The following is an 8,104-nucleotide window of genomic DNA, read 5'->3' as shown; positions in this document are numbered from 1 at the left end:
ACTTGCTCACATGGCAGCCCCCAGTCTACACACTCTGGCGGAACTTGACAACCTATCAGAATGGAAGGCAAGGGCCAGATTGCTCTCTGTGCAAGGTTAAAGTCCGGCACACAGATGTACTTTTCTGCAACAAGAGAACCCCAATTTCTAACTGAGCAAAAAGCACCTAGTATCAAGAAACCCAACCTCCACCAGAATCCCAACCTCCCAGGCACCTAGTTGTGACCATGTCACTAAATTCTAGGCAACGGGATGTAAGGGCAATTGGTATTTGCCACTCCTGGGAAGTATCCTTAAATAGAGGAGCTTGTTCTCTTCCCCCTCCTTTCATTTTGCTGCCTAGATGGGGCTTGAAGAGCTGTCTTGGTCCGTAAGGTGAAGCTTCATGTTGAGGATGTGAGCAATCAGGTAGAAGGAACCTGGGCTTCTGTTGGTTGGGGCGCCCTTCCCACAACTGTTTAGAGAAAACACTTGTGTGTTTAAGCCACGGTTACTTTGGGGTTTCTGTCATTTGCAGCAAGACCTCATTTCAGCATTTGCTTGAAACTTACTTTTTTTTTTAAACTTACTTTTATATTGCTTACATCTATTCGTAAAACTCTATGTCCCCTGGTTACTAGATTCATCTTTAATCTAAATCACCCACATGGTATCAGATCCTTCCTGGCCTTTGTCTCTCTACGTCTGGCTAGGTCCTGCCTCCCTCCCCACAACTGTGGCGTTTCATCCCAAGCCTATATCACACGCAGGCACTTTATTTTCCATTTTCAGCTGAGGACAGAAAGGAACTGTTTTCGGATTATATAATCATCATACTTTCCATGACTAATGAAATTGGAGATTTGACTTAACACCTAAACTTTGTATCTAAACTTTGAGGTCGATTTTCTTGATACGCCTTTTTAAAATTGAAGAACAGACTATTTGTTTCATGAGACTGAAGACTTACAGATCTTTCTAAGACCTGGTGTTGAAATTTTATCAAAATGTACCAGGGTTCCCCATGCCCAGTGGCTTTGCCTCACGTAGCCAGAAGGCAGGATAAACCCTGAATCTTCAATTTTTATGTTTTTGGTGTTCTGTTGTCCTTTGTTCCGAAGAACATTCTTTGTTCTTTATAAAGACTATCACAGGTTTTGCAGATATCTGAGAAGTAATCATTAAAACTTTAAAAAATGAACAAATACTGCCTTTTACATTACAAAGACAGGGATCTTATCCTTCCTTTATTTGGGGACAGCAGGTCATCGGGATGTGGATGTCATATGACCTCTGTCACCATCTTCACGATTTATCAGACTTGGAATTGGGTGTTGGAGGAGGACAGGAGAAATAACACTAAAACTCCAAAGTCTCACCTCTAATTTGCCTATGTTAATGACTTGATTTTCTCATTTTCATGGTAGAAAGGGTGCGCGTGTGTGAGCATATATATGACACAAAAGTTTGGGGCACCTGGGTGGCACAGTCGGTTAAGCATCCGACTTGGCTTCAGCTCAGGTCGTGATCTCAGGACCATGGCATCGAGCCCCTCGTGAGGCTCTGCACTCAGTGCAGAGTGTGCTTAAGACTGTCCCTCCCTCTGCCCCTCTCCAGTTGCCCCCCCCAAATAAATCAATCTTTAGAGGGGGTTGGGTCGATAAACCCAAGCCAAAAACAAAACAAAACAAAACAGAACCCACAACAGTTAATTCTCTCATTACTATTCAGGCAAAAATCAATGTTTAAAACCTCAATACATATCAATGACATGTTTCTTAACTTTGCTCCATTATAAACCCAAGGAAAGAAAAAGTGTATACCACCCGAAGATTGGCAAAGTCATAAAGCCTTAGGAGGGTTACCTAACAGTAATTATTAGACGAGGGCTTGCCAGGGATTTGTTTCCTCAGTGAAAAAGGCCTCATGGAATTTGCTTGCTGAGGAACCTAAAAACGTATTGCCACGAGTGTCCTCCTTTTCTAGATGAAACAACCGAGACCCCGGGGAAAACAACGTTGATACCAAAGATCCCCCTGCTCGTTAACAGCAAAGCCAGAATCAGGACCCAGGCTGTTTGGCTCCTGGGTCAGAGCCCCTTCAGAACATGCCGTGTCCCCTTGATGACCGGTACAGGAGGTTCGATCATCACAGTTAAGATGAAAGATCTCATAAGCGGCCGATGCACCTTCACAAAACAATTGGATCCACTTAACTCATGTTCTCTTGATCGGAAAGAAACTTGTATTCAGGGGAAGCAAAAGATGTCTGTCTCCAGAATAATTCAGAAACTATTTTTCTGCCAAACCAAACCGAAGAAAGAACATGTAGGTTTCCAAAACTCATCAGCAAACACAGATCATCTGAAGAATAACACCCGGGTCGTATTTCCTCCTAGGATGTACATGCCTGAAGATGAGAATTACTCAACTTCCCATCTCCCACTGCACCTATCTCATAGTTGCTGCTAAAATTTCTTTTTAATGAATGAAATATATAAATCATGGCTTTAGACCCTGGCATTGTGCCCTTTTCAAAAGAAGCACTTCATAAACATGTGTCTAATTTCCTGTGCTGTCAGAAATATTGTTTAATCATACTGTTAAAAATAAAGACCTCCAGGGCCCACTGAACTAAATTCTCCAAACCACTAGCTACTCTTTCCTCTTTGGGCCACTCAGCTGTGCAGCCGGAAATGGATCGTGGGGGGAGAGCGGCAGCTCTTCTGCAAATACCCTGGAATGTGGGCTATGTCAGAAAGTGTTTGGAGAATGCCTCCAAAGCTGAGAAAGTATTTCCAAAGCAATATACACGCAAAGACATTTGAACCAGCGGCTATGCTCTCCAAAATAGGTGCATGGAGCACATTCACAGAATATCAGATTTTTATCACGCTTAGGGGCTTCAGCTCATTCCCGTGAACCCAAGAGCTAAGGTAATTATAAACTGTGTGCCATGGACTGGTATGCTTGCAATGGATCATGCAGCTTTCCACGGATCTTCCTATCTGGTAAAATACATATAGAATTGTGTTTAAGCTCACAGGCATGTTATAAATCTTACCTGATCAGTGACATTAGCAAGTTTCAGAAAAAACCTACATTCAACAATTACATCCTGTAAAAGACATGCGATGCTTTTTCACTGAAAAATAGGTATCCTCAGTTGAAATCTGAGAACACAAGTTGAATGTTGAAGCCACATTTCAAAAACTATCCTCCCATGTTCTCTGCCAGCTGACACAGGTGAAATGACCTGCAGGTTTCCTCTCCTCTGACAGCACAGAGACAGCAAAACACTGTCTAGGTTTGGAGTTTTTAGTCATACAGAAGTTCCAATCATATCGATGAGAAAACATTTTAAAATAAGGCCTTAAAATAATCCACCCAATGGAATACTACTTGGCAATGAAAAGGAATGAACTACTGATCCACGCAACAGCCTGGGATGGACCTTAGAAGCATTTTGCTAAGTGAAAGTAGCCACACACAAGACTGTGTATCGTGTGAGTCTATTTATAGAAAATTTCTAGAAAAGGCAAAACTGTGGAGACAGAGTAGATCAGTGGTTGCCTGGGGCTGCAGGTAGGAGCAGGGAGCGACCGCCAACAGGTGAAGGGAGTCTTTTGAATGAATGGAAGTGTTGGAAACCTGGATTCATTCATAACGTGTATGTAAATATAGAGATTTGCTGAAACGCATCTACCGTATCCTAGCAATGGGTGAGTTTATGGTACGTAAATTTTTTTCAAGTAAACTCTGTGCCCAACATGCAACTCAAACTCATGGCCATGACCCTGAGATCAAGAGCCTCATCCACTACCAACTGAGCCAGCCAGGCGCCCCTATGGTCTATAAATTATATCTCAATAAAGCTGTTGTTGTTTTTTTAAAGATTTTATTTATTTATTTGACAGAGAGACAGCCAGCGAGAGAGGGATCACAAGCAGGGGGAGTGGGAGAGGAAGAAGCAGGCTCCCAGCGGAGGAGCCTGGTGCGGGGCTCGATCCCAGAATGCCAGGATCACACCCTGAGCTGAAGCAGACGCTTAACGACTGAGCCACCCAGGCGCCCCTCAATAAAGCTGTTTTTATTTTTTTTAATTACTATTATTATTTTAGAAGATTTATTTATTTATTTTAGAGAGAAAGAGAGCACGAGCAGGAAGGGGAGAGGGAGAGGGAGAGAGAATCTCAAGCAGACTCTGCACTGAGCATGGAGCTTGTCGCACGGCTCGATTTCATGACCCTGAGATCACCACCTGAGCTGAAACCGACAGCAGACACTTAACCGACTGAGCCACCTTATTATTTTTTAAGAAGGCTCCATGCCCAACATGGGGCTCGAACTCATAACCTTGAGATGGAAAGTCACATGCTCTACTGAGGGGGCCAGCCAGATGCCCCCAACACCCATCACAAGTTTGAAGCCCCCGAGGGGGTGCGCCATTCCTGGGGACGCTGCAATACCAGTTCAACGTGCGGAGTGGACGGACTCTCCCTGCTCCAAAAATCCATTTAATATATTGTCCTCGGATAAAGGACATATCAGATATTAAACTGATAAGAACAGATGCTAGATCTTAGCCAAAAGGCTGAAAATAAAGCTGTTTTTTAAAATAAGAAATGAAAAGAAATGGTTCTTTCAGGACCAGCCCAAGACGACTTTATACAACCAGGTTGCCTCCCCTGTAATCCTATGGTAGCTGTTATACTTTCCACACGGGAGACTCTCTCCCAGTCAGGGCACTTTGACATACGAATCTAGATACCGTTATATCAAACCAGGCTTGGTGACATTTCAAAAATTAGAATTTAGAGTTTTTATGTAAACATAATTATTATTTTGTTAGCCACCTCACAGTACCAATGCCATAGTCTTGAACATGGATTGACAAGATTCCGACTCCTCAACAGACCACATGGAAATACATTATTGAATTGAGGGAAGCAAACAAACGACTTCCCTGATCTGGAGAGATGGTGGCATGACTGGGAGCCCAGGAGAGCTTCGTGAGCTTTTCTTGAACTGGCCAGCTGTTAGGGCAGCTCCTGGGGCAGGAGGAGAGGTATTTAGGGTGTAGACTTAAATGCCTCCGCTAACAACTGTGGTATGCTGCCTACACACATCTCCATCACCACAGAAATGTAGGGAAATTATATTAGGAAAATTCATCTTGTTTAAAGGCACAGGAATGAATGGAACATTCTGGGGTCAACTTGACTAATGTTTCTGCTCACAGCAAGTGGTGCTCAAACTTGGGTGTGTATCAAAAATCTCCTGACTTGGGGCGCCTGGGTGGCACAGCGGTTAAAGCGTCTGCCTTCGGCTCAGGGCGTGATCCCAGCATTGTGGGATCGAGCCCCACATCAGGCTCCTCCGCTATGAGCCTGCTTCTTCCTCTCCCACTCCCCCTGCTTGTGTTCCCTCTCTCGCTGGCTGTCTCTGTCTCTGTCAAATAAATAAATAAAATCTTTAAAAAAAAAAAAAATCTCCTGACTTGTGAAAAAGGCAGATTCCCAGGCCAGGCCCAAGGATGCCAAATTGAACGTCTGGGAACAAGGGCTAGAGTCTGAAGCTTGAAGGAGCCTCTGAAGTGATTGACGCTGATGGTCCTCAAAACACAGGTGGAGGAACACTGAATAAAGAAGGAGAGAGAGGGAAGGAAAGTGAGAAGAAAGTAGTAGAAAAAAGGAATGAAAGGAGGGATGGAGGAAGCAAGGAAGGAAGGAAAGAGAGAAAGAATAAGGAGTAAGGAATAAGGAGGGCCCAGTGAAGAGGATGAAGATGGACATACCTGGTCAGGCCTTGCCTTAAGCACCTCAGCTAAATTTAGTCTTTGATTCTTTCCAGACCTCTAACTTTGTCTCATCTCTACATCTCATACAGTGCCTTCATCTTCACCTGCCTCTTAGGCTTGCTTTCAGGTCCTGTGGTGGACAGGGGACCTAGTTTTAAAGGGTTTTCTCTTGAGACCGCCCAGCCCCCACCTGCCGTGGGACAAGACCGAGCTAGAGGCAGACTAACCCTGGCTCGCTCATTGGCCTGTGGGGTGGCTCTCACTGTGGGATCACTGGAGAAAAACTTGCAGGGGAGTCTGTGTTCCAAAACCCTCAGGGAGAGAAGCACAGAGTTGGCTGAATTTGACAACCCAGCCCAGAACAGAACCCCTTCCCTAGTGATGATACCTGTCCACTGTCGCATGGGGAGAGAGGAATGCCTTCCTGCCTGTGAGACCCTACGCACAGTGACCCACCATTGATTCCTTAGCTCCAGAGAGGCTTCTGCTGTCAGTCTTCCTTGGCATCAACCCAGGGAATGAGCAATGGCCCTTAGCTTTCTCTGGAAGATTCCGACTCCTCAACAGACCACATGGGTAAACTTTGACAGCCATGTTTGTGACATGTGACTCACCCCCTCAGTCACAGCTAACTAGACCAAGAGTGGACACTTAACTCAAGCGGTGTTGGCTGGTTTCTTATACAGAAAAGTAGAGAAAATTCAGGGGTTTCAGCATAGCTTTTTTCCCACACATGTGGAATGAAATATTGGTATGATGGAGAGGGCCCCCCTGGGGTGACTCCATCCCATTTCCCAGTTCAGATCCCTTCAGAGCCCCTGGTGACGTCCTGCACTTTGGTTCCATCAGATAGTCCAGTATCATAGAAATAAAGGGTCCTTTTATGGTTGTTTATTCCAGCTCTGACCTGCAGTCAGCCCTCACTAATCCAGGTACCGTCCAAGTAACGATCACATTTCCCTGTGCATATCTCTAACCTTGTTTTAACTTGAATCCCTTCCTTCTGTAGACAGGAAGGCAGACCACATTGTCTTCCTTATGGTGCAAAACGAGAGCTTTCCTCAAAAACGGATTTGGTTTGAATCACTGACTATAATATAATCTGTTGCCTATGTTTGAAATTGTAAAATTATTATTCATTTTTAGGTGCAAAATGGAACTAGGGATTTGTGTTATTTAAAAAAGAATCCTTGGAGTGCCTGGCTGGCTTAGTCAATGGAGCATACAGCTCTTGATCTCGGGGTTGTGGGCTTGTGCCCCACATTGTGTGTAGAGATTACTTAAAAATAAAATCTTTAAAAACTAAAATAAATTAAAATAAAATAAAAAATGAAAAAGAATCCTTGTCAGGGCGCCTGGCTGGCTCGGTAGGAAGAGCATGCAACTCTTGATCTTGGAGTCGTGAGTTAGAGCCTCACATTGGGAATAGAGATTACTAAATAAATTAAATAAATAAATAAATAAGAATCTGAATCCTTGTCCTTTGGAGTTACATATTGAAATATTTATGCCTGAAATTACGTGATGTCGGGATTTGCTCCTAAACAATGCTGAAGGGCAGGAAGTAGGTGAACGCATAGATAAAAACAAGGTTCACCTTGAGCTGATAATTGTTGAATATGGGTGACTTGGGTTCATCATACTAGTCTGTCTACTTTTGCATATACTTAAAATTTTCCATAATAAGAAACTCTAAAAATAAGGATGGAAATTTTTTTCAGGGGAATACCTCTGAAATAACATGAAACTATCAACATTCAAAAGTAAGAAGAAGCTTCTTAAATTAGCGATCTAAAAGTAAGATTCTCAAGTCAGACACCCATAGCGGGAGTGGGTCTCATGCAGCATGTAGCTAGTATGTGAATAAAAACATACCATGTGCGTATGACCCCATTCCCTTGAATGAAAATAGCATCTTGTGTCCAACTCATCTCTGATGATACCATCCAAAATAAAATAGCCTAAGATCTATAGATTTCTTTCAAATTCAAGCAAACTACATTTAACTATATGCTTAGGAGTTTTGCATGTCCTCCTTGCATGGAGACCGTGCTAATCCTCTCTGGATCATTCCAATTTTAGTCTATGTGCTGCCAAAGCAAGCACGATATACTTAGTAGTTTTTATTTTATTAAAAATTATTTGATGAATATAAGAGTAAGAAACATTGCTCAAAGTAGAACATTTTCCAAATAGGTTGAAAGCATGTGTATCAGAAAATAAAGCATCTTGAGAATTCTCCAACATCTCCAAAAAGCTCACTGTGTCTGCGCATACCTTCTTATTTAGAGGAGCGAGTAGGAGGGAGGAGGAGGGAGGATGCTTG

The 8,104-nt window shown here is 43.2% G+C and overlaps 1 non-coding gene and 1 pseudogene across 1 annotated transcript; both read right to left on the bottom strand.

Annotated features, from left to right (window-relative positions):
• Positions 1 to 4,413: 4,413 nt before the first annotated feature.
• On the bottom strand, positions 4,414 to 4,584 carry LOC117795606 (annotated as a pseudogene).
• Positions 4,585 to 7,776: 3,192 nt separating this feature from the next.
• On the bottom strand, positions 7,777 to 7,884 carry LOC117795505. The gene has a single exon (XR_004619561.1). It is a non-coding gene; the product is annotated as a U6 spliceosomal RNA (small nuclear RNA).
• Between the last annotated feature and the right edge of the window lie 220 nt (positions 7,885 to 8,104).

The sequence above is a fragment of the Ailuropoda melanoleuca genome, chromosome 1 (genome assembly GCF_002007445.2).
Source record: "Ailuropoda melanoleuca isolate Jingjing chromosome 1, ASM200744v2, whole genome shotgun sequence".
NCBI classification, from domain to species: Eukaryota; Metazoa; Chordata; class Mammalia; order Carnivora; family Ursidae; genus Ailuropoda; species Ailuropoda melanoleuca.
The sequence above is the reverse complement of the archived record's forward strand: the minus strand, read 5'-3'. Positions and strand labels throughout refer to the sequence as shown.